Below are 22,666 nucleotides of genomic sequence, written 5' to 3'. Positions count from 1 at the left end.
GCATATCCGTTCATAGGCTCTCTGCAGGGGGAAGTACATCACACGCTGTTGGCTCATTCTGGCAGCCCAACCTGGCATTGTCTTTACACAATCCTGCAGGCTATTTTGTATTTACAACAATCAGGAGCATTTCATCTTTTATTCTGTAGCAATAGTTTCAGGGTGTCTCCCTACAACCTGCCCAACTTTTAATTTGTTTGTGTGTGTGTTTCTTGTATGGCATATTTTAAAACTCATGATATTATGGTCACTTTTGCATAACCCTTCAACAAATTATAGGGACCATTGAAAGAAAAGGCATACATTTTTGCAAATTTTTTTTCTCTTAAGCACATGTAAAATTTCAATTTTGGGTAAAATGTGTGGTTAAGTTAAAATAAATATTTGACTATTTTATGGGGTTATTATTGTTTTCATTGTTCAAGAAATCAGTCATGCCATCTGGGTGTTTTGCCACCCAAATATTTTAATACCAGTCAATATGTTTATATTTCAGACAACTATCTTTTAAAATTAAATAATGTTTTTATAGCTCCCCAAACCTTTCGCTTAAATGATAGTCAATAAGTAATATACTTTGCATTTTAAGTACTTGAAAACTATAGCTTTTATTAAAAAGGAAAATTGTATTCAATTTTAACAAATAAAATTATTTTAAGCAGTGCTTCAAAAACAATCATATTTAAGTACTAATTCACAATTAAATGCATTTATATTAGGGCACAATATAACAAGGCAATTTAGTCATTTAATTTTTTATAAATTCCAGTACACACAGTAAATAAAACTGTGTTACAGAAAAAGTAAGTTAGAAAAGATTAACTGTTTAAAAACTTCATTTTTGATAAACTTTATCCTCTCTTTACTGCATATGAAGCAAACTAACTTCTTGGATATTTTAGAACATATCAAATGAACCTTTCCTTTCTCCCAGGCTCCTCTTCTGTATTACTATTATAGTATTTCACTTAGACTCATTCTTATAACTTTTGGAGTGCAAATGATTTACAGCTGTTGACATCCTCTAAAAGAAGAAATTCAATCCGATTCTTTTGACTTGACATTTTTTTTTCTAGTTTTGACAATGTTGTTTCCAAGAATGAAAATACATTTGTTTGGAATAAATTATTATGGCTAATGATACGCTTTTGAGTGCATATTGGTATTGATTAAATCCTTTCTTAACTTTCTAACTTCTATTTTATATTCCACTTTTTATGGTTTATGTCTCAGGAATCAAAACTTTGTAACATTCATTTGCCCTCTTACCACTTAACCAGAAAGCTTTAACTCCTTTTTACAGACTCACATTGGTTTGCTATTTCTCTCTCTTCTCATAGTTTTCATCTCCTTTATATTCTTTCTTCCTGAAATTTTTCTGGTAAACTTTAGAGACCTCTGGGAATGTGTTTCACTGAACTCTCCCAAATAAAATACTAAAACCATTCTTTTAATTAGTCTATTGAGAGTGATGGAGAAAAGTCTGGCTATACTCCACTAACATTCCTTCTTTCCTTGGGCAAGATAAATTATTTCTAAATTTCAATTTCCAAGTAAACATAGAATTAACATTTTATCCAATTTAAACCATTTATCAAGAGATAACATCTATCAAGGAATAATAAAAGAACTTCTTAAACAGGACAGATTAATTTTACAAAAGAACTAAAATTCTCTCGTTTCTTAAGAGTCCAGATTTTGCCCAAACCTGTAAAGTTCAAAGCAAAATGAAAAGTTGGCCATAGGTCTTATGGAGAGAGCCAAGCTCGACAGTTTGGGTCAAAAAGTAAAAATTTCACTCATTACTTAAATATTAGAAGTTATTCACAGCTGCAGATAATTTGTACTCTACAAGTTCCAAAAATATGTTGCTGAGTATGATTTTGTTTTAATTATTTGGTTTGGCCACCTATGCTACCAGCTTTTCATATTATTTCCAACTTTCCATTTCACCTTGTGCTGGCAATAAAAAAGATTTCAGTACAAAAATTCACTGAGTAAAAAAAGTCATTATGCTAAATGGTACTAGATTTTGTACAAGGCTCTGGCAATTTCTAATTTTGATTGACAGTTTAAGGTGTTCAAATCTGGGGTTGAGGACTTTTGGATCTTAGTCATCATGGGAGAAGAATTTGATTCTGCACCCCATTACATTTGACTTTGCATTTTATCACATTTATCACTTACCTTGGAAATGTGTAGAACTGAAATGATAAAGATTTTTAAAAGTGCATGGTGAAACAATAATTTTAAAACATTTAGAAACAGGAAAGATCTATTTACCTAAAGAGACTCTGACCAGATATTTAGGAACTGAGTATCTTAACAATCCTTATTTCTGGAAGATGTGTGCCTGTATGTGTGGGTGGGTGGGTGTGTGTGTGTGTGTGTGTGTGTGTGTGTTTGTATTTCAGAGTAACAACTCATATGTACATAAACGTAAGTCTCTCTCTTTTTACAAGTAAATTCAACTTCTAAGTGACCTTGATTTTAACCCCTACTTTCACTGATGGCAGAAAGCTCTTATTTTTCTAATTCAAGGCAACTCAGTCACATTGCAGTTGAAAGTTGATATTCTGTTAGCAGATATTCAAATGTATCCACAGCCACATGTCTGCACAGTTTCAAGGCCCATGCTCTCTTGACCTTACCGCTCCTTGCTTACTGAGCAAGTGGTCCCAAGGTTTCTCCAAACCTCCTTATCCTTTCTTTTTTCATAAGGGTTACCTAAACGCCAGAGAGCAAGATAAGGTGAGACAGTTAAGTAGTTAAGTGCGTGTGACTTGTATTCATCCTGAGATGAAGAGGCGAGTATCTAACCCCTGAGCCATGTTCAGTTATTGTTATTTTGCACCCTGACATACTGTATCCCTGATGATTTTACGTGTTCAGAAGTGATATCTGCCTCAGGTATCACCAGTCCCTTTTACAGCTTCTCATCTTGACTAGTCACATAGTCTACATTTTCTCATCCTGACCCAACGTATCTTCAAAGAACATCCTTTCCCGTTTACAGGGCTTGGGAAGTCTTGGCTGCTTTGACCACATCACCCTGGAGTGTATCAAAACTATGGGGCTGCCTGCAGGACCATTTGCCTAAACACCACCATATAGCCATTGACAATGTAAACAGGTTTTATGTTGCTTTGCCTGTTGCATTTTGGAAGGTCAGGCACAGAATCCCAAATCTGGGAATTCTCCAAATCTGTCTTCTCAGTCGAAGGCCTCATTACTTTACCAGCATTAATATCAATCTAGGTCCCTGCAAAACCATTTCTTCTAACCTACTGATCACACTTCTGTTTCTTTCAGGGTGATGCAATATTTGATATTTTACAATATTAAATATTCTTCCTGTGTTGGTTAAAAACACCATGCTCAGTACTCTGGGCTTGGCTGTAAATTTGTAAAACTCAGCTTGTTAAATTCACAGAGAATGATTCCTTCCTTCTACTTGTCTGGCTCTTATGCATCAAGAAATATTACAACTTTGAGATTTAAGAAAAACTTTACAAAATTACACAGGCTTCCTTGTAATAAAATGCATCAGCCATCCTATTAAAAGTAATGTACACAGGAAGAAATCACTTTTGACTAAATGGTACAGGAAGAACTGCAGCGAAAGGAATTGCTGAAAATCTTCCAGGTTTTACTGAGCAGAATATGACCTAGTTAATTTTTTTGCCATAGGTTGAATTATTAGCCACAATTCTCCCCTCCCCTGTGGTGGGAGGATGCATCCACAGCCTTGCCTTGGCATCATAGAAGCAGAGTACACTTTCCCAGTTCAATAAACTTGTCCAGTGGAATGAGGAAAGTTGCACTTTGTTATTTCTAAGCCCATGTCTTAAGAGAAATTAAGTATTTAGCCTAGATCAACTGACACATAGATACATAAGAAATAAATGCTTCTTGTTGTATGCCACTGAAATTTTGAAATGTTTGTTAGGCAGCAATAGCTGACTGATACTATGTGGAATACATAACTGTGTGTTTTATTTTTCTTATATTGCATCAACTAGTGGAGATTTAAAAGCAAAAGAAACTGAAGGAAATCATGATTTCTTTAACAAGAGATTTCTTACCTCTTAGTGAAATATTCACATGGTCCCTCAAAGGAGTATGCAGAGGAGCCACTATAGTCATCTGGTCAAATCTTTCATTAAATGCAGAGATGCTCTTATTTAAGGTTTTAGAAAAGTTCCTATGGTCTCTGCTTCCAACATCTAGTCCAAGTTATCATCTTTTCCAGCTGGACTAATGAAGCAGCCTCTACACCCACCTTCTGGAATACACCCTTACTGCAACCTATTCCTCTCTAGTCTGTTCCTCATCCTAATATATTCAATGCAAATATGACCATATCATTCCACAGCTTAAAATCCTTCGGTGCTTCCTCATTTGTTTTAGGAGAAAAGTCGAACAGTTCAACATGTCCTATAAGGATCAGCATAATCTGTTCCCATTCTATCTCTCCAGCCTCCGTTTTTGATTTTAGCATTGGTCTGGGTATTCTAGCCAGAAGAATTACTTTCAGATTATTGCAAGAGATCTCGCTTTTTTTTTTTTTTAACTCACAGCCTTCCTCACTACTACTCACAGTCTTCTTGCCTACCTGCCAGTGAGTTTTGTAATCCCATGCTGAGAGTATGTTTTCCACTGCCAACTAGTTAGTCTGGATTCTTGTTGAAATCAGAGCCCAATGCTTTGATTGGAGGGAGGTTATCTGGCAATCATTCCAGGAGGAACCATAGGGTTGGAGAAAATGAGAGGAGAGAAGCAGAAGATGCAGTGTGCTATGGACCTCATTGGGTTTCCTTCAAACTCATATGTTGAACCCCTAACCCCCAATGTGATGTTATTTGGAGATGGGACCTTTGGGAGGTAATAAGGCTTAGATGAGATCAGGTAGGTGAAGTCTTCCTGATGGGAAGAGCATCCTTATAAGGAGAGATGGCAGAGAGCTTTCTATCTTTCTCTCTCTGTGCCACGTGAAGAGACAGTATGAAGGCAGGTGGCTAACTGCAAGCCAGGAAGAGAGCCCTCACCAGGAACCCAACCAGCTAGCATCTTGGTCTTAGAATTTCAATCCTCCAGAACTGTTAAAAAATGAATTCTGATTGTTTAAGCCACCCAGTCTATGGCATTTCTTGTGGCAGCTTAAGCTGACTAATGCAGGATGTTGTCAAATTTTTATTGAAAATCTATTGAGTTTTTAATAAAAACAGTTATCAGCATTTTCCTTTTTGTTTGGAGAATTTTATGGATTTGTTTAAAAATTCAAATCTGCCATGAAAATATCTTATGTATCTACCAAAAGTTTTTTTTTATTTTTGCCTTTTATATGTATGCTTGTAATTACTTATCATTTTTTAAGATAGGGTATTAAAAATAAATAAATTAAATAACTTCATTATTTTCTTTTTTTTTTTTTTTTTTTTTTTTTTTGAGACGGAGTCTTGCTCTGTAGCCCGGGCTGGAGTGCAGTGGCCGGATCTTAGCTCACTGCAAGCTCCGCCTCCCGGGTTTGCGCCATTCTCCTGCCTCAGCCTCCGGAGTAGCTGGGACTACAGGCGCCCGCCACCTCGCCCGGCTAGTTTTTTGTATTTTTAGTAGAGACGGGGTTTCACCGTGGTAGCCAGGATGGTCTCGATCTCCTGACCTCGTGATCCGCCCGTCTCGGCCTCCCAAAGTGCTGGGATTACAGGCTTGAGCCACCGCGCCCGGCAACTTCATTATTTTCTATATAAATATTCAACTCAGTCTGGTATTACTTACAAGAAATTCATCTACACACTGCTCCATAGTAATGTAGTAACACAGTAAGCCATACCAGGCTGTTCTCTTGCTTAAACATCTTCAATGGCTCCCCATTACTTATCAAATAAAGTCTAACCTCTTTGACATTCCATATAGAGTTGATTACAGTGACAGCTCCCACCCTATTCTTTCAATTCCTATGTTCTAGGAATTACTTAGTTTCCTAAACATAACACATTGTTTTCTCAGTAAACTTACCCTTGACTCATCTTCATTTCTGGCTTATAGTTCGCTACATATATGTCATCCTCTTACTCAGAATTAATATACATCAAAATTTGTATGATCCTTTTCTTTGATTATTCTCCTCTCACTCTATAATAGCTTTCATCCACTTCTGTGCTTATGAAAAACATATTTACCCATCAATTCAATCTTTTTTTGTTTTTTTGAGATGGAGTTTCGCTCTTGTTGCCCAGGCTGGAGTGCAATGACACGATCTCGGCTCACCGCAGCCTCTGCCTCCGGGTTCAAGCAATTCTCCTACCTCAGCCTCCTGGGTAGCTATGATTACAGGCATGCACCACCATGCCTAACAAAGTTTGTATTTTTAGTAGAGACGGAGTTTCTCAGTGTTGGTCAGGCTGGTCTCTAACTCCCGACCTCAGGTGATCCACCCACCTCAGCCTCCCAAAGTTCTGGGATTACAGGTGTGAGCCACCAAATTCAGCCATCAATTCCATCTTACATTTCACCTATCCCTTACTACCTCATTCCCCTTTCTTTCAATTAAAATTATGCCTTAGTAATAACTTCTATTACTTGTTATAATAGTTTAAGAAATTCTTATCCGTATTTCCCTCATCAGCCTGAAAGCTGCTTGACAGAGATAACACTATATCTCATGTGTTCAGTGCATACTAATCCCATAAATATTAATTAAATAAAATAAGAAATAATATTTATATATCTAATTATATTGTTTTAACCTAAAAGTATAGGTTATATGATATTTTAAGGCAAGAAAAATAATTTGTTCATCCATATTTAATTTACATTAAACAAAAATATCAAATCTCAACACATTGAACTTCTGTGATTTTGACTTTGGTAACTAAATATTTTAATTTCCTATTGAGTAGTTACGTGCTAAATAATTTATAAATTGTGCAATCTTTCAAAGGAGAGTAATCAGTAATGTAAAATAAGAGAATATAAAATTTATAAGGCACTCAGCTTCAGACCCCTGGTAAAAGACAAATAATAATGTCATGACTGTACATGTTTAAGTACAGAAAGTTTATTCGAGGTGATATTTACCAGCTGCTCTTCTGATCTGAAAATTAGAATATAAATTCAGTGAAACCAATAGAATCCTCTGGCAGAATAAGTAGTTAAACCCTGGAAAAGGCTATCATTAGGGGAGTAACTACTGTCCCTATGATAGTAAAATCCATCTGTCTTTGCTGCCTTCAGTGGAGACCTTGGTTTATTATCGGTTTAATAATTCCTATTATGCAACAGGGAATCAATAACTTTATTCTTTAAAGTTCTTCTCTGATTGTAAATTGCTATAGACTTCCATTAGAGAATGGGTTTGTAATACTATCCATTATGTGATTATCAGTTGTAATAAATTAGCCTGATAGTTTAAATTGCATATTGATGATTGATAAACCACAAAAAAAGATTTAGAAAAATGTCAACCTCCAAAAATAAATGTTTCAACTACTATCATTTTTATATTTTATTCTAAACTATATATAAGTATAATGATAATGACTTGAAATCCAAATTTTAATTCTTCATTCAATATACCTAAGATAAATAAATAAATATCAATTTTTTAAAACTTGCAAATATTTTGTCATAAATGATTTACCTTTTACCAAAATGTGTTTTGTGGAAGAAAAACTTGAATATATTTAGCATAAATCTTGATAATTTTTGTGTAAAATTGTATATGACCGTAAGCAACTGTTATTACACTATTCTTTGTAAAATATGTCTAATGATATGAATGAGCTTTTCAGAGAGATACTACGACCTTTTACTGCTTCTAAAAATCATAGTAAAGATAGTTTGCATGAAGTTCTGGTATCATGATTGAAGCAACTTTGGTCAGTATTACGTGGATCTGCAAGCGTTTTCATCAGCTTGGGCTGCTACAGCAGAATACCATTGACTGGTGAGCTTAAACAACAAGCATTTATTTTTCACAGTTCTGGAGGCTAGAAGTCTGAGAACAAGGTAACAGTGGATTCCTCCTTAGTGAGGGCTCTCTTCCTGGCTTGCAGACGGCTGCCAGCTGGCTGTATCCTCACATGGCTCAGAAAGAAGGTTCTGGTGTTTTCCTCTTAAAATGGCACTAACCTCATTATAGGAGCTCCCCCTTCATGACTTCATTTAAGATTAATTACCTCCCAAAGGTCTTACCTCCCAGGGGTTAGAGCTTCACATATGAGGTTTGGGAGGACACATACATTCAGTCCATAACACTACAAGAAAAGAGTTTCCTCACTTCAGCAAATTAACAGCAAAGCAGAAACAGAACGCAAAGTTCTACATAATGATGAATTTTAGCCTAGTATGGATTTTACCCAGCTAATAAGAGAAAATATCATCTTCAAAATTATTTCAAGGAGCATATTACATTTCTGGTTCTGTAATTTGCATTTAACAAAGCGTGTACTTCAGTTTAATATCTCTGTTTTAATATTCTTATCCATGAAATGGGGAAAAACAGCATTTATCTTTGCCTCTCCAATCGGTGCTATGTAAAATAATGAAGTAATATGTACCAGATCTTACAAAATAATAAATTACAAAAGTTCAAAACAGTATCTTTTTTTTTGTTTTAATTCCCAAAGTCAAAATTTTGCTTTCTCTGAACTATTACCTCCTGACTATCTAACATGTCAGTTTCAACTGGGGCCCGTGGCACACCAGCCAGACTCATACCTTTTGATTTCTTTGGAAAGGTATTTCTCAGCTGGCAAAACAAAGTATCCAAAATGAAAGATAAAGAAAGGGGACACCAGATTCTGACTCAGAACAGTACTTGGAAATTCCTGTGCTTGTGTGATCTGCTGCCAGTTACTTCAGATTTGAAAAACAGTGCCTTATTAAGGACTAAATGAATGATTGTCTATGGATTTTGGTGGACCAGATATAAAGACTACTTAAGCATTGTCAATCCATTGCCAACCCATTGTCCTCATCCCACACTTGATGTGGGTAAGAATTTCCACTTCTTAAACCTGCGCATTTCTCAGGAATTTTTTCAAAGATTAACTAAAAACTGTAAGACCTTTTTTTAGGGAATCATATATGGACGTATCACTGGGTCAGATGCAGGATGTGTTACTTTTCTTAAATTTCAGTAATGTAGTCCTTGTTTTACTGTTTTTATACAGCTCTTTGTTAATGACTACAGAAGCAGACGAAACTTTATTTGTAATCTTGCTTCTTTGTCCTAGGAGTTATTTAATCACCCATCACTATTTTATTGCATGATTCTAAGAAAAGAGAAAGATAGATACATGTATTATGATATTTAAGAATAAACTTAGATTAACATTGCAAAAATAGGAATCAAAATAATTGGCTCCTTAAATTGCTACTTAAATGTATCTATGTTTAATTCTTATTTCTTATGAATTAATATGTTTTAAAATTTTTAAAGAAAATTTTGTTCAATTGGATTTTCGGTCTTTGCTAACAAGCCAAAACTGCTACGTCCTTAAAAGACATAACATTCCAGATAGTGGTTACCTTGGAACATCTCACTAGCAATCATGAGAGTCACACATGTGCAGCTGGATTTAGAAAACTAAAAAAATAAAAAAAAAAGAGAAAGAAAAAGTATGAGATACATCAGAATAAGTATAAGAATCATATATGTTATATTAAATATAGTCGATAGAACTTTAAGTAACAATAATATCTTTGAAGCCATGTTAATAACCCTGATCGCAAATCACCAGGATGCAAATGTTTTCCACTTTTTTCAATGTCAATTTTTGCTCTTGCTAAATGTTACTGATGTATATAATGGTATTAGCAAATTTACAGAATGATTCCAAAAGGGGCTAAAAGGAGATAGATTATGTAAATTTAAAAATTACTATAGTGCCTTTGGTTTCCACTTATTTTCTCTTTCTTTCCCTTTCTTTCTTTTTTTCTTTCCTTCCTCCCTCCCTCCCTCCTTTCCTTCCTTCCTTCCTTCTCTCTCTCTCTTTCTTTTTCTTTCCTTTCTCTTTCTTTCTTCTTTCTTTCTCTCTTTCTTTCTTCTTTCTTTCTCTCTCTCTCCTTCCTCCCTCCCTCCCTTCCTTTGCCTTCCTTCCTTCCTTCCTTCTTTCTTTCTCTCTTTCTTTCTTTTTCTTTCCTTTCTCTTTCTTTCTCTCTTTCTTTCTTCTTTCTCTCTTTCTTCTTTCTTTCTCTCTCTCTCTCTCTCCTTCCTCCCTCTCTCTCTCTCTCTCCTTCCTCCCTCCCTCCCTTCCTTTGCCTGCCTTCCTTCCTTCCTTCCTTCCTTCCCTTTCTCTCTTTCTTTCTTGACAGAGTCTCACTCTGACACCCAGGTTGGAGTGTGTTGGCACTATGGTAGCTTTCTGCAGCTACAAATTCCTGGGCTCAAGCAATCTCCCTACTTCAGCCTCCAGAATAGCTGGGATGACAGACATGCACCACCATCCCCAGCTTATTTATTTGTTTGTTTATTTATTATTTATTCATTTGTGACAGGGTTTCACTCTGTTACCCAGGCTGGAGTGCAGTGACATGATTACTGCTCACTGCAGCCTCGAACTCCTGGACTCAGGTGATCCTCCTACTTCAGCCTCCAGGGTAGCTGGGACTACAGATCTGTGCCACCATGCCTGGCTATTTTTTTTTTAATCATTATTATTTGGCTAGAGACAGGGTCTCATTATGTTGCCCAGGTTGGTCTCGAACTCCTGGGTTCAAGTGATCTGCCTGCTTTGGACTCCCATTGTTTTCTTTTTTTTTTCTTTTTTCTCTTTTTTTTAAAATTATACTTTATGTTCTAGGGTACACGTGCACAACATGCAGGTTTGTTACATATGTATACATGTGCCATGTTGGTGTGCTGCACCCATTAACTCATCATTTACATTAGGTATATCTCCTAATGCTATCCCTCCCCACTTCCCCCACCCCCAACAGGCCCCGGTGTGTGATGTTCCCCTTCCTGTGTCCAAGTGATCTCATTGTTCAATTCCCACCTACGAGTGAGAACATGCGGTGTTTGGTTTTCTATTCTTGCCATAGTTTGCTGAGAATGATGGTTTCCAGCTGCATCCATGCCCCTACAAAGGACATGAACTCATCCTTTTTATGGCTGCATAGTATTCCATGGTGTATATGTGCCACATTTTCTTAATCCAGTCTATCATTGATGGACATTTGGGTTGGTTCCAAGTCTTTGCTATTGTGAATAGTGCTGCAATAAACATATCTTATTATGTCACTTGCCAAATAAATTCTAGGCTAGAAAGTGTTGAGGGATATTCTAAAATTTAATTATAGTAAATTAGCTAATGCAACAATAATAAATTAATGCTAACATTTTCTTCTTAAATATTTGGAGGTCAAAAATGTTATAAGAGTTACTCTGGCATTCTTTACAAGTCTACAGATAACCAAGAATTTGCTACCCTGGTGCCTTACATCCTTAAGTAGTTTGAAGGTTATTGTTTGTTTCATGTTTTTATCTTTACAATAATTGACTATTGTGAAATAAAGAACTTTGGAATTTAAATTGGAGGACGTGGAATACAATTTGAGTCTGCCATATACTAACTAGGTAACCTTGAAAAACTGAATTACTTTCTGTGAGCATTAGCTACTTATCTGTAAAACTAGAAGTCATGCAAACTTTCCTCATAGGATTGTTGCACAGATAAATTGGAATAATTTATTTATTATTATTTTGAATAATAATTCAAAGAACAGTGAGTTGCCATGCAATGCTATTCTATGGAGTCAACATGGTGTTATTATTAGTAATCATAGTAGTGTTATACGGAGCACCTGGAATAAAATTCACTGGAAAAAAGTATACAGAAGGGAAATAACAGAAAGGAAATTATAGCAAGAAATGTTGCCTTGTTGGAGGCAAGAGTGTAGTGGATCAAATTTCAAACAAAGAGTACTTAAGATCCTTAGCTTTTGAATGTAAGATTTTGAATCTAAGCCCAGCTCTCATCATCATTATCTGTCTAATCTTGAGCAAATTCTCTCAATTTCCTGATTTAAAAAAGTAAGCGTAATGGAGTTCTTATGAAGCTATGAGAATAGAAAGCAATGATGATCAAGGTTCTAATGCATTTTTGGGCACATGGCATTCAACAAAGGGTAATTATATGATAATGGCGGAAAAGGCTACTTTATAAGCCACAGTTACTCTATTATTATACTCACATGGAAAAAATACCTAGAGGTTAACACAAGGGAAAACAAATGCTAGATTCTATTGCTGTATTGAGGAGTATTGGTAGTGTTTATATTTTTATCATTATTGAGTGTAGAAAGAGGCAATCAACCTCAAAATCCTCTGCATCAGCATATCATAGTATTCTCAGAACAGAAAATCTTTAATTCTTCAGATTAGGCTGTCGTGCTATTATCGAGGAAACATTTTTTTTTACATTGTTAGAATACAAAGAATCTTTCTGCCAATATTCTAAATATAGCTATTGTGCTTTGACTCTTTTATCCTTTCCTCTAGGGAGGAATGAAAAGGACATAAGAGAGAAAGGGGCAACCATGCATGCATATGATAACTCCATCTAGCTTTTTTACAAATCCACCTAAATATTGCAGGCGCCCTTTCCTGTGACTTACATAAGTAATCTCCAAGGAGGTTGTGCCATGGCAACTGTCAATACAGTTGTATGAGAAACAGGGAGATGATTCATTTAAAAAAACGAGCATTCTCCATGTTTACAATGTGGTAAGCATGAAAAAAGGTCTTTAAAGACTACAGGAGTCCAGTAAATAAATGTAAACCAAACTTATCTATATTAAATGGTAAGTAAATTTGAATAATATAACCCACATAAAATTATAAAATCATGTCTAAAATATCAGAAACAATGCTTTATAAATCAAGAAGATATTAGCAGTTTTTTCCCCCTAAGGCCTTTGTGTGGTTTGTGAGGCTGAGATAAAATATTGATTACAGTAGCCCCCCTTAACTGCAGGGGATACATTCCAAGCCCCCGCAGTGGATGCCTAAAACCACAGGTAGTACCAAACCCAATTGCCATGGATCAGAATACGTTTCTGTTCCTGTTTTCCACCCACAAATGTAATGCCTTTTCAATTTTAACTAAATATTTATCATGCGCTGTGGCAGTAATGTTTACAGTTTGAGGTGCAACAGCAAAAGTAGCATGACTTTTGCTTTCCTTCTTCATAATATCACAGGTAGGTTGTTTCTTATTGTAGTCTTCACAACCTCCACACATGATGCTTTTTTATCTCCTTATAAAATACAGACCTTTCACCTTTTTACTTTCTGGCTTTTCTTAGGCATATCTAAATTACCATCATTGCTACTCTTGAGCTGTAGGGCCATCATTAAGTAAAATAAGGGTTACCTGAACACAAGCTCTGGAATACCATGACAGTCAATCGGATAGTCCATATGGCCAGTAAGTGACTAGTGAGTGGGAATGTGTTCAGTGTGGAGAAAATGCATGGAAACAAAAAAGATTTTAGGCTAGAAAGTGTCAAGGAATATTTCAAAATTTAGTTATAATAAATTATTTCATCCCAAACAACAATACATTTAAGGCAAATATGTTCTCCATAAAATATTTGGAGGACAAAAAGGTTATAAGAGATATGTTAGCCTTCTTTATAAGTCTTTGCTGAGCAACACCACAAGATTTCATCACGCTACTCATGAGGGCACATAGTTTGAAATTTATGCATTGCTTATTTCTGGAGTTTTCCATTTATTATTTTCAAACCACGGTTGACTGTGGGTAAACAAAACTGTGGAAAGCAAAACGTTGAATAAGGAGAGACTACTGTAATTGTAAACAACATTTATGTAAACATGGATGGTAAAATGTCAAGGGACACCATCCAAAATAAGTTTAAACAGAATGGAATTACTTAGAAACTAGCAAAAAATTTTTAAAATGAAGAAGGGAAACAGATAAAGATACAAGTTCCGTCAATCAAAAAAGATTTTTAAAAAGCAGTGGAAAATCAGAACAAATGAAAGCACAAAGTAATGATTTTAAAAATAAGTCAAAAATATAAAAAATTATCATAAACGTAAATGAACTGAACTTCTCAAATTAAATACAGTTAAATAACCATGATATAAACTAAACCCAGCTATAAGGGTTAAATTTTTAAAACATTTATAAAAATCTGTAACACAAAGTATTATTTAAAGGAATCTAGTGTAGTTATATAATATCCAAAAACAGATCTTAAAGCACAAAGCTATGCTAGTGTTAAGGAAATTTACAAGAAAATGATAAAATATTCTAGCCGGGCGAGGTGGCAGGCGCCTGTAGTCCCAGCTACTCGGGAGGCTGAGGCAGGAGAATGGCGTGAACCCGGGAGGCGGAGCTTGCAGTGAGCCGAGATTGCGCCACTGCACTCCAGCCTGGGCGACAGAGCGAGACTCCGTCTCAAAAAAAAAAAAAAAAAAAAAGAAAATGATAAAATATTCACCTCACCAGGAAAGTACAAAAGTTCTAAAAAGTGTAGAGAGCAAATGATACAGATTCAAATATTTAAATAAAAAATTATTTTAAAATTGAGAATTTGACAAATTCACACTCAGAGTGGGATATTTCAACATATCTCAAGTATTGACTGATTACCCAGGTAAACAGAGAATACTAGTTACCAGAAACTGCTTCACACAGAAACTTTTTACAAAATGAATTCTCTAGGAACTTATATAGAATATTTATAAAAATTGAAAAACTTCCAACAAATTTCAAAGAAGTACTACATAAAGACTATTTTCACAGCTAAGCAAGTTGTAGATGAATGTTTAAAAATGTGTAATTAGAGAAAATAAAAATAATACATATCATAACTTGTGGGAGGCCATGAAATTTGTTTGAGAGGGAAATTGTAGCCAGAGATGTTTGTGTAGAAAGACAAATTAAGACTGAAAATTGATGGGCTTCGTGCTCAAACTCAGCTGTGTTCCACGGCGCAGAACAAGGAAAGCCACAGAAGGGTGCACTCCCTCCATTTAGAGGATTCCATGGGAAATACAGCATCTCTACTTGTATTCATTGGTCATAAATAAGTAATATGCCTTTACTTTGCTACAAAGGAGGCTGAATTTTTTTCTTTTGCTTGCACATTGTATCTTAACAAAATTAAGAGGCTCTTACTCCAGGATGAAGATAAATTTAGGTTAGGCAAACCCTGTCATCCAGCTATCCTGAAAAGTTTTCAGTTCACCCAGGCAAGCTGTTATCTTTCTCGCTGAAAGGACTTTAGTGGTTTTCTGCTTGTTTCTTCTCATTATTCATCTAACTCCTATTCATATTTCAGACCTAAATTTAGGCATCACTTTCACTGGATACCCTGTTATGACACCAAAATCAGCTTCAGCATTGGTCCTTGGGTTCCCATAGCACCACGCATTTGCTTTTATAGTGACAATGTGACACTGGGCGACGGTTATATCTTTCCTTTGCTGGTTCTTACACCTTACTGTGTAGTCCTTGAAGATTTCTGTTGTACAATTACAAGTCTTTGGAAGGACCAGATAAATGAATGTAACAATGATACCTGGTACAACAAAAGTGTTTAATAACTCATGAGAAAAATTTCTCTTTATTCTTGAAATAAAGTAATACACTGTCCTTCTCTTTAGGAGCAAGTTTATTTTTATCTTACACCTAGCAAGTCATGTAATTAACTGTGTTCATCTCTTTCACATTGATGGTATTCTAATTTAAAGCTTGCATTCTAATTTAAACTCCTCTATATTACAGGTCGTTGGGGTGTGAATTTTGTACACTAACATTACTTACATCTTTTATTTTTACTTTAATGTGTCAGACTACTTTACTCATTTTTGTTAACTTTACTTTAAGACAGTATTTCACGTAAATAGTTTAAAACCAAACTGTGCTAAATGGCTCTGAGAAGACACAAATTGAGATGGAGCTTAGTGTGCAGGAGGTTTATTAGGAAATGCACTTGAGATTACAACTGTGAAATGGAGAAGGAAGGACAATTTGGCAGAAGGAGACTACCTCAGTATTCTGGAATTGAGATGGCCCCTTCCAAGTTGGGGTGAGATAACTGTGCGTTTATACCCCTGCAGTGATCAGTCTTTTGATGCAGGCTGCCCCTGAAACTCCAAACAAAGCAGTTTTCTTCATCAAATGTAACCCCCAAAGAGGGGTGAGGGCTGAGGGGAATGTTCCTGCAGAACTCTCAGAAGTGTGGGCATCTGTTTGGTCCATAATAGTATGGTTGCTCTGTAGGTCTACAATCCAGCTGCCACCCGAGACTTCCCTAAATCTTGAGTATTGTATATCCTCTTTTTTCTTTTGGTTTACTCCCTCATTTTGGCAAAAATCTACATTCCATAGAAAGTACTTATAAAAATAAATGAATACTTTACAGATCTAAAACATTTTTAGTTTGTACAAAACCCTGATTGACAATTTGAATGTGTATAGAATTCTATACTTAGTATCATCTTCCAAAATTGTAAGACATTGTTCCATTGTCTTCTGGCCCTCCATATGTCTGTTGAGAAGTCTGATGTCATTCTTAATCCCATTTATTTTGTATGTGACTGTCACCTGTTCCCTTCACCTTTACTTCTTCCCTTGACCACTACAAGCTGTTAATGCTGGTAAATTAAAATATCATGGTGTCTTGCTACATATTCATGTCTATTATTTGAGCTGAGTACCCAATGAGTCCTTTAAATATGGAAACTCATGTATTTAAGTTCATATGAAAGTTTATTGATTATTGTGTTAAACATTTTCTTCTTTCTCTTATCTCAATTATCTGGCTCCACAAGTCTTATTTTTTATTTTTATTTTTATTTTTATTTTTTTTTGAGACGGAGTCTCGCTCTGTCACCCAGGCTGGAGTGCAGTGGCCGGATCTCAGCTCACTGCAAGCTCCGCCTCCCGGGTTCACGCCATTCTCCTGCCTCAGCCTCCCGAGTAGCTGGGACTACAGGCGCCCGCCGCCACGCCCGGCTAAGTTTTTGTATTTTTAGTAGAGACGGGGTTTCACCGTGTTAGCCAGGATGGTCTCGATCTCCTGACCTCGTGACACAAGTCTTATTTTTAAGATATTAAACATACTGGACTAGTAATAAAATTCCTTTATTTTTCCCCAATATTTTACATAACTTTTTCTTTCTTTGTTATACTCCATGAGTTTCCCTAAATACCGTTTTCAGCCTTTCTCTTGAGCTTTTAATAGTGCTTTCATAGTTTTAATTTTCAGAAGCTCTTTTCAAGCCTGAGTGTATCTTGCTGGTTTGTTTTGTTTTTGTTTTTTTAGGTAGGGGTGGCATTCTGTTGTTATTTCTTATTTGAAAGATCATTTCATCCATTTGGGGTTTTTTAAGGTTTTTTTTTTCTGTCTTTATAGATTTGCTTGTTTTAAGTTGTTGTATTTTTTATTTGTTAAGTTTGTTTTGCTCATTTCTTACTATAGGGATGGGGAAGGATTTGGCATATAAGGAACCACCAAGTCTTAAAAAGGCTTTCAAATAACCCCTCTGCCTCATTTATGTATGAAACAAGCATTTAATCTTCCTGGGTCCCAGCAAGAAGCCAGGAGCTATTTCTCAAAAAATAAAGAGAATGACTTCGTTTTAAAGCTATAGATATCATGACTTTTTTCTCTTATCAGAGCTTATCACAATCTCCTCTCCACTTAGTATCCTAAGCTCCAGCACCATTGAATTTTGGGGGTCATAACCACCAATTTACCGTGATGCTTACATTATAGATTGTAACAGCTACAGAGGTCTTATCTTTTTGTGAGTCCTACTGATAATGGTGTGCTAGAGTTTTCCAGCATGCTATCCCTGTATAGTTTGTGTTAAACAATCTATTGTCATTCTTTTCTCTCACAGAAATATCTTAAATAATACTGATTCTTACTGCAGCACAAACATGTTTAACTTGTACAATTTTAAGATATTTGATTTGTTAAAATATTGTGTTTATAGAAACCAAACCAAATTATTTATATATATTACATATATACATATTTAATACATACCTACATAGCTACATATATAATACATACATTATACATCTACATGTATAATACAAATATATACATATATGTCTTCAGCTTCAAGTATCAAAATCAATTTTGTATACCTTAAATAAAATGAAAATGTATTTTTAACATGTTAATACTTCTGGACTCTAAGAGAAATAGAAGACTGGCTTGTAATATAGGCACAAATCAAGACACCACCATAAAGCTGAGAAGAGGTGAAAAGGCCATCTTTTCAAAGTCAGCAGGACACAGCTACCACTGCTGTTTTTGTAAATGAATTCTAACCATCTCTTGTCTTTCTAATATTTGTTCAAGGGCTAAAATTTCCAGTTGGAGCTTCCAATTGGCCAGGCACATGTGATTTGTTCATGCACTGACTTTGGGGACAGAAGTGAGGTGAGGTATAACCCTTCCTCTTCAGAACATTAAATTTACACTACACTATAACAAATTCTTCTGAAAGAGGAAAGCATATTAGAAGCTATGTAGCAAAAGTAAAGTGCCAACTAGAGCTATAATTTTTCTTATTATTTTTTCTTTAAAATCTTAAATATTATTTAATGTTTAATTTGTGAGGAAATAAGTAGAGCAAAATAAAATACAAAAAAGGAAATAATATCTAGCAACAATTAATATAAAGCAATAAAAAGTTATACTCATTTTATATAATTTTCTTCACACCAGTATGTATTTTTTTTAAATAGCATTAGTTGTTTTTTAAGAGAAAATTCCATCTGGTTGACCAGTTTGTTATGTATAGTTTTACCCAATAAAATTATTCCTCCTTTTCCTACTCTGCAGTTTGGGATCAATTTCAACAGCTGTTTTAGATTAAGTCTATTTTTGAAATAATATTACCAAGAGGAAAGAGACATTTTATCTTCTAAGGATTCCTTGGAGAGGCAAGAATGTCAACAGTCATACATAAAATCATAGCTTTCACTAGAAACTACAATCTTACTAAAGACAAAAAGGCCATTTTTCTTCATGCAAGCTAATATCATGTCCTTATTATGTAAGCAAGCACGGTATATTCTTTAAAATGTCAGGGATAAGGAGAAAAAAAATTCAGAATATAATGCAATTATAATATAACAGAATGTATTTCAATTCGGGCTGTAGGCAGGATTTCTAGTAATAGTTAAGCCTTTTCTGATGGATGCAGGGCACATTTTCCAATAGAAAAATGATGGAATTGACACTTTAAGGAGGTAACACTGGAGCAGAGGCTTGACCACCACCCAGTTCTCACCAGCACTCAGGATGCTCTTGGATGGGTTACCCACGTGCACACAAACATGTGCACACACACACACACGCACACACACCCCAGATACAACATTCCAAACCATGAATATGCTATGCAACACTGCATTAACAGGACATGCCTGTAGTGGCACATAACTTGGCTTAGAAAATACTGGGGACATCTGCATTCCCTTTTCTTATTGAATTGACTTACTTGGCTTCTGAGTTTTCCTCAGAAGTAACACTTCAGTATCTTTTCCATTTCTGTCTTGATCATTATTTGTGTACCAAGTATAGCTGTACACATTTTGTACCATACTGCAAAACTCCAAGCAGAGCCATTTAAACATAAAGATTACATTGGGCATGCCTTCTCTTGCCTTTTAGAAGTTTACAACTAGCATTGCCTACTATATGTGGCAGAGCTGGTCATCAGTCTACAGAGGATATTTTCTTATTAAATCAATGTTGGCAATTTGCATTTTAAAACATTATTGAAGTATGCATATTTAGTAGAATAAATAGAAGATAACTTTCTCTTACAGAGTTATTGAATCTCTTCCTTATCTGTTATATTGCCTCTCTTACTTCAATTTGTGAGTGTTTTCTTTTGTATTGATAGAATAGTTCAGAGAACCATCTATTTATTGTTTAAGGGCTTTTGTTATATTTCTTTTAGAAGCTATAGATACTATTAGATTAATTTACTATGGACTAATTTATTGGTATAAATTTAACTATTTTAAAATCCTAAGTAATTTTACTCATCTAACTATTTTAAAATCCTAAGTAATTTTACTCATCTTCATTTTTTATTTCTTTTTGCACTTATTTCTTTGCCTGAAATAACTTAGTGATTCAAAATAATACTTACAGAAAATCTTCCATGAACCATATATAAACTTCGCTTGATTTTTAAAAAAAATTTTGATAACTAGATTATTTAAAATTTGTATTTATATCTATTTAAATCTTTGGCTAAATCTCATGTATTTTAATATTTAGAATTATCACATTTTCTTAATAGTGTTGATTGAACAGCTCTTTTATCTACACTTTCATAATTATTTAAAACAGTATATGAAATGTTTCAAGCATGTGTATTTTTATACGCTAAATATAGCAACTCTATATGCTATTTCTATTATTTGTAATTTATAAAATTATTTTACTGGTCTTCTACATGATTGATTCTTATAGTTTTTCTATGGCTATTGGTAAGAAAATTGAATTCTCCAATATTGAGTTCAAATTTTTAATTTGATCATTAGTACAATTTTGTAATCAATATTTTAAAAATATTATTTTTGTCTTAAATATATTATGGATTAATTACATGGATACATGACAGCCGCCATTTCAGTTACTTTTCTAACAATTTTGTGGCAGATTTTGCTTTACATATTTCATTCCATATCAAGCAAAATAGAAATATTTGTAATTTTTATATTTGTACTTTACATTGTAGCTTTTATAAATATAAAATATCCCTATTCTATTTCTTATAATAAAATTATAAGAATCTCTTTCATGTGTAGAGAAATGGAGATTACCTTCTTTTGAAGTATGGAATTTTTCATAGATTCCATGCTTGTTTTCTGTTCCGTTACAACTTTTCAGTGCTTGAGCCTGCCCACATCAGTCACAGCAGGGCCTGTCTCCAAGTCCAGAGGTCCAACAGGCTGAGCTAAATAATGATGAATTAGATCCTCATGCAAACCACAGCCAGGAGCTTAGTGGCTACAACAAAGACTTGGAGAGGTTTTCTGGGGAGCACATCCTCCCATAAGCCTATTTCTCTCTTTGAAGGAGATCAGGTTTAAGACTTTCTCTGCTTCTAGGCTCTGCATAGTTTTCTAAATGCCAACTATGCAAGTTACTTGCATTTTTCAATAAATCCAAGTGAAAGAATAGAGAAAAACTTTAGAAGTGTTTTATCTGATGGTCTCCATCTTATTCCATGCAGGTTGCTATAACAGAATACCATAGACTGGGTGACTTATACACAACAGAAGTTTATTTCTCATAGTTCTAGAGCCTGGGAAGTCCAAATGTTAGCAGTCAGTATCTGGAAACGGCTCATTTCCTCTTCCTTGACTTCCACCTTCTCCCTGCATGCTCACATGGTGGAAGGAGCTAGAAACCTCTCTTAAGCTTCTCTTGTGAGAGTACTGATCCTATTCATGAAAGCTCCACTGTCATTATCTAATCAGGTACCAATGGCTCCACCTCTTAACACCATCACATTGGGAGTTAGGATTTTAGCACATGAATTTGAGGAGACACGTTCAGTCCATAACAGTCTCCCTAGCCCATCTTTGCTTCCAAACCTCTCCCCTCAATTTCTTTTCTTTCCTTTTCTTTTGTTTTCAATAGAGACATTGGCTCACTCTGTCACCCAGGCTGGAGTACAGCAGTGGAATCACAACTCACTGCAACATCAAACTCCTGGTCTCAAGCAATCTGCCCACCTCAGCCTCCCAAATTTCTAGGATTACAGCTGTGAGCCACCATGCCCAGCCCTCCCCTCAAATTTTGTACTGTCTGGAATGTTCAGCTACCACTGCTGTCTGCATATCCTTGTCTCAGAGACTCATACCACTTCTACGTAGGTTTGCTCAGTTCAGTTACATTCGTACTAAATTTAGCAGCAATTCCTCTAGTTCTCTAAAATGTGGAATACACAAACCTCTGACTGATTTCCAGTGAACATGCAGAATTTTCTGTCTTTGTTTTAACTACTGGATGTTTAAATGGGATTTTAAAAGACAAAGAGAGGGAATTATTTGTGTTCCTTTCATTTTGCCAAAAGTCTTGCTATTGTTTTTGTCATAATTTTGGTTGTAAACCTCCTCAAATATTTTGTGAAATAATTTACGCCCAGTTGAAAAATAACTCTTACAAAAAACTTTAAGAAAATTAATATGTTTTTTTCTGTTTTCCAAAGGAGGAAACTGCTATACAGCAGTATTGACAGATTGATTACAATCAAAAGGCTTTGAAGAACAGCAAGAGGAATTGAGTTTTAACCTGTCTGTACACAATCCATACAGAGTGCTTAAAAAAGAAAACAGAATATTTGAATCATGTTTGTTATTGAAAAAAATCATTCCATGTTTTTACAATTTTAGTGTGTATATATTAATATAAACCACATAAAAAGATAATACTGGCTGGGTATGGTGGCTCATGTCTGTGATTCCAACATTTTGAGGGGACTAGATGGGAGAATTGCATGAGCCCAGGAGTTCAAAACCAGCCTCGGCAACAAGGGAAGACCCAATCTCTACATTTTTTAAATAAAATAATAATTAGCCAAATGCAGTGGTGTACCCTCTGGTCCTAGCTATTCTGGAGGTAGAAGTGGGAGGAT

The 22,666-nt window shown here is 35.1% G+C and overlaps 1 protein-coding gene across 2 annotated transcripts in view; it reads right to left on the bottom strand.

The window, feature by feature from the left end:
* Positions 1-22,666, bottom strand: part of CCDC102B (coiled-coil domain containing 102B) — a 342,881-nt gene that overhangs the window by 283,947 nt on the left and 36,268 nt on the right. The window lies entirely within an intron of this gene.

Source organism: Theropithecus gelada, chromosome 18 (genome assembly GCF_003255815.1).
Source record: "Theropithecus gelada isolate Dixy chromosome 18, Tgel_1.0, whole genome shotgun sequence".
Lineage (NCBI taxonomy): Eukaryota > Metazoa > Chordata > Mammalia > Primates > Cercopithecidae > Theropithecus > Theropithecus gelada.
This window is presented reverse-complemented; position numbering and strand designations above follow the sequence as displayed.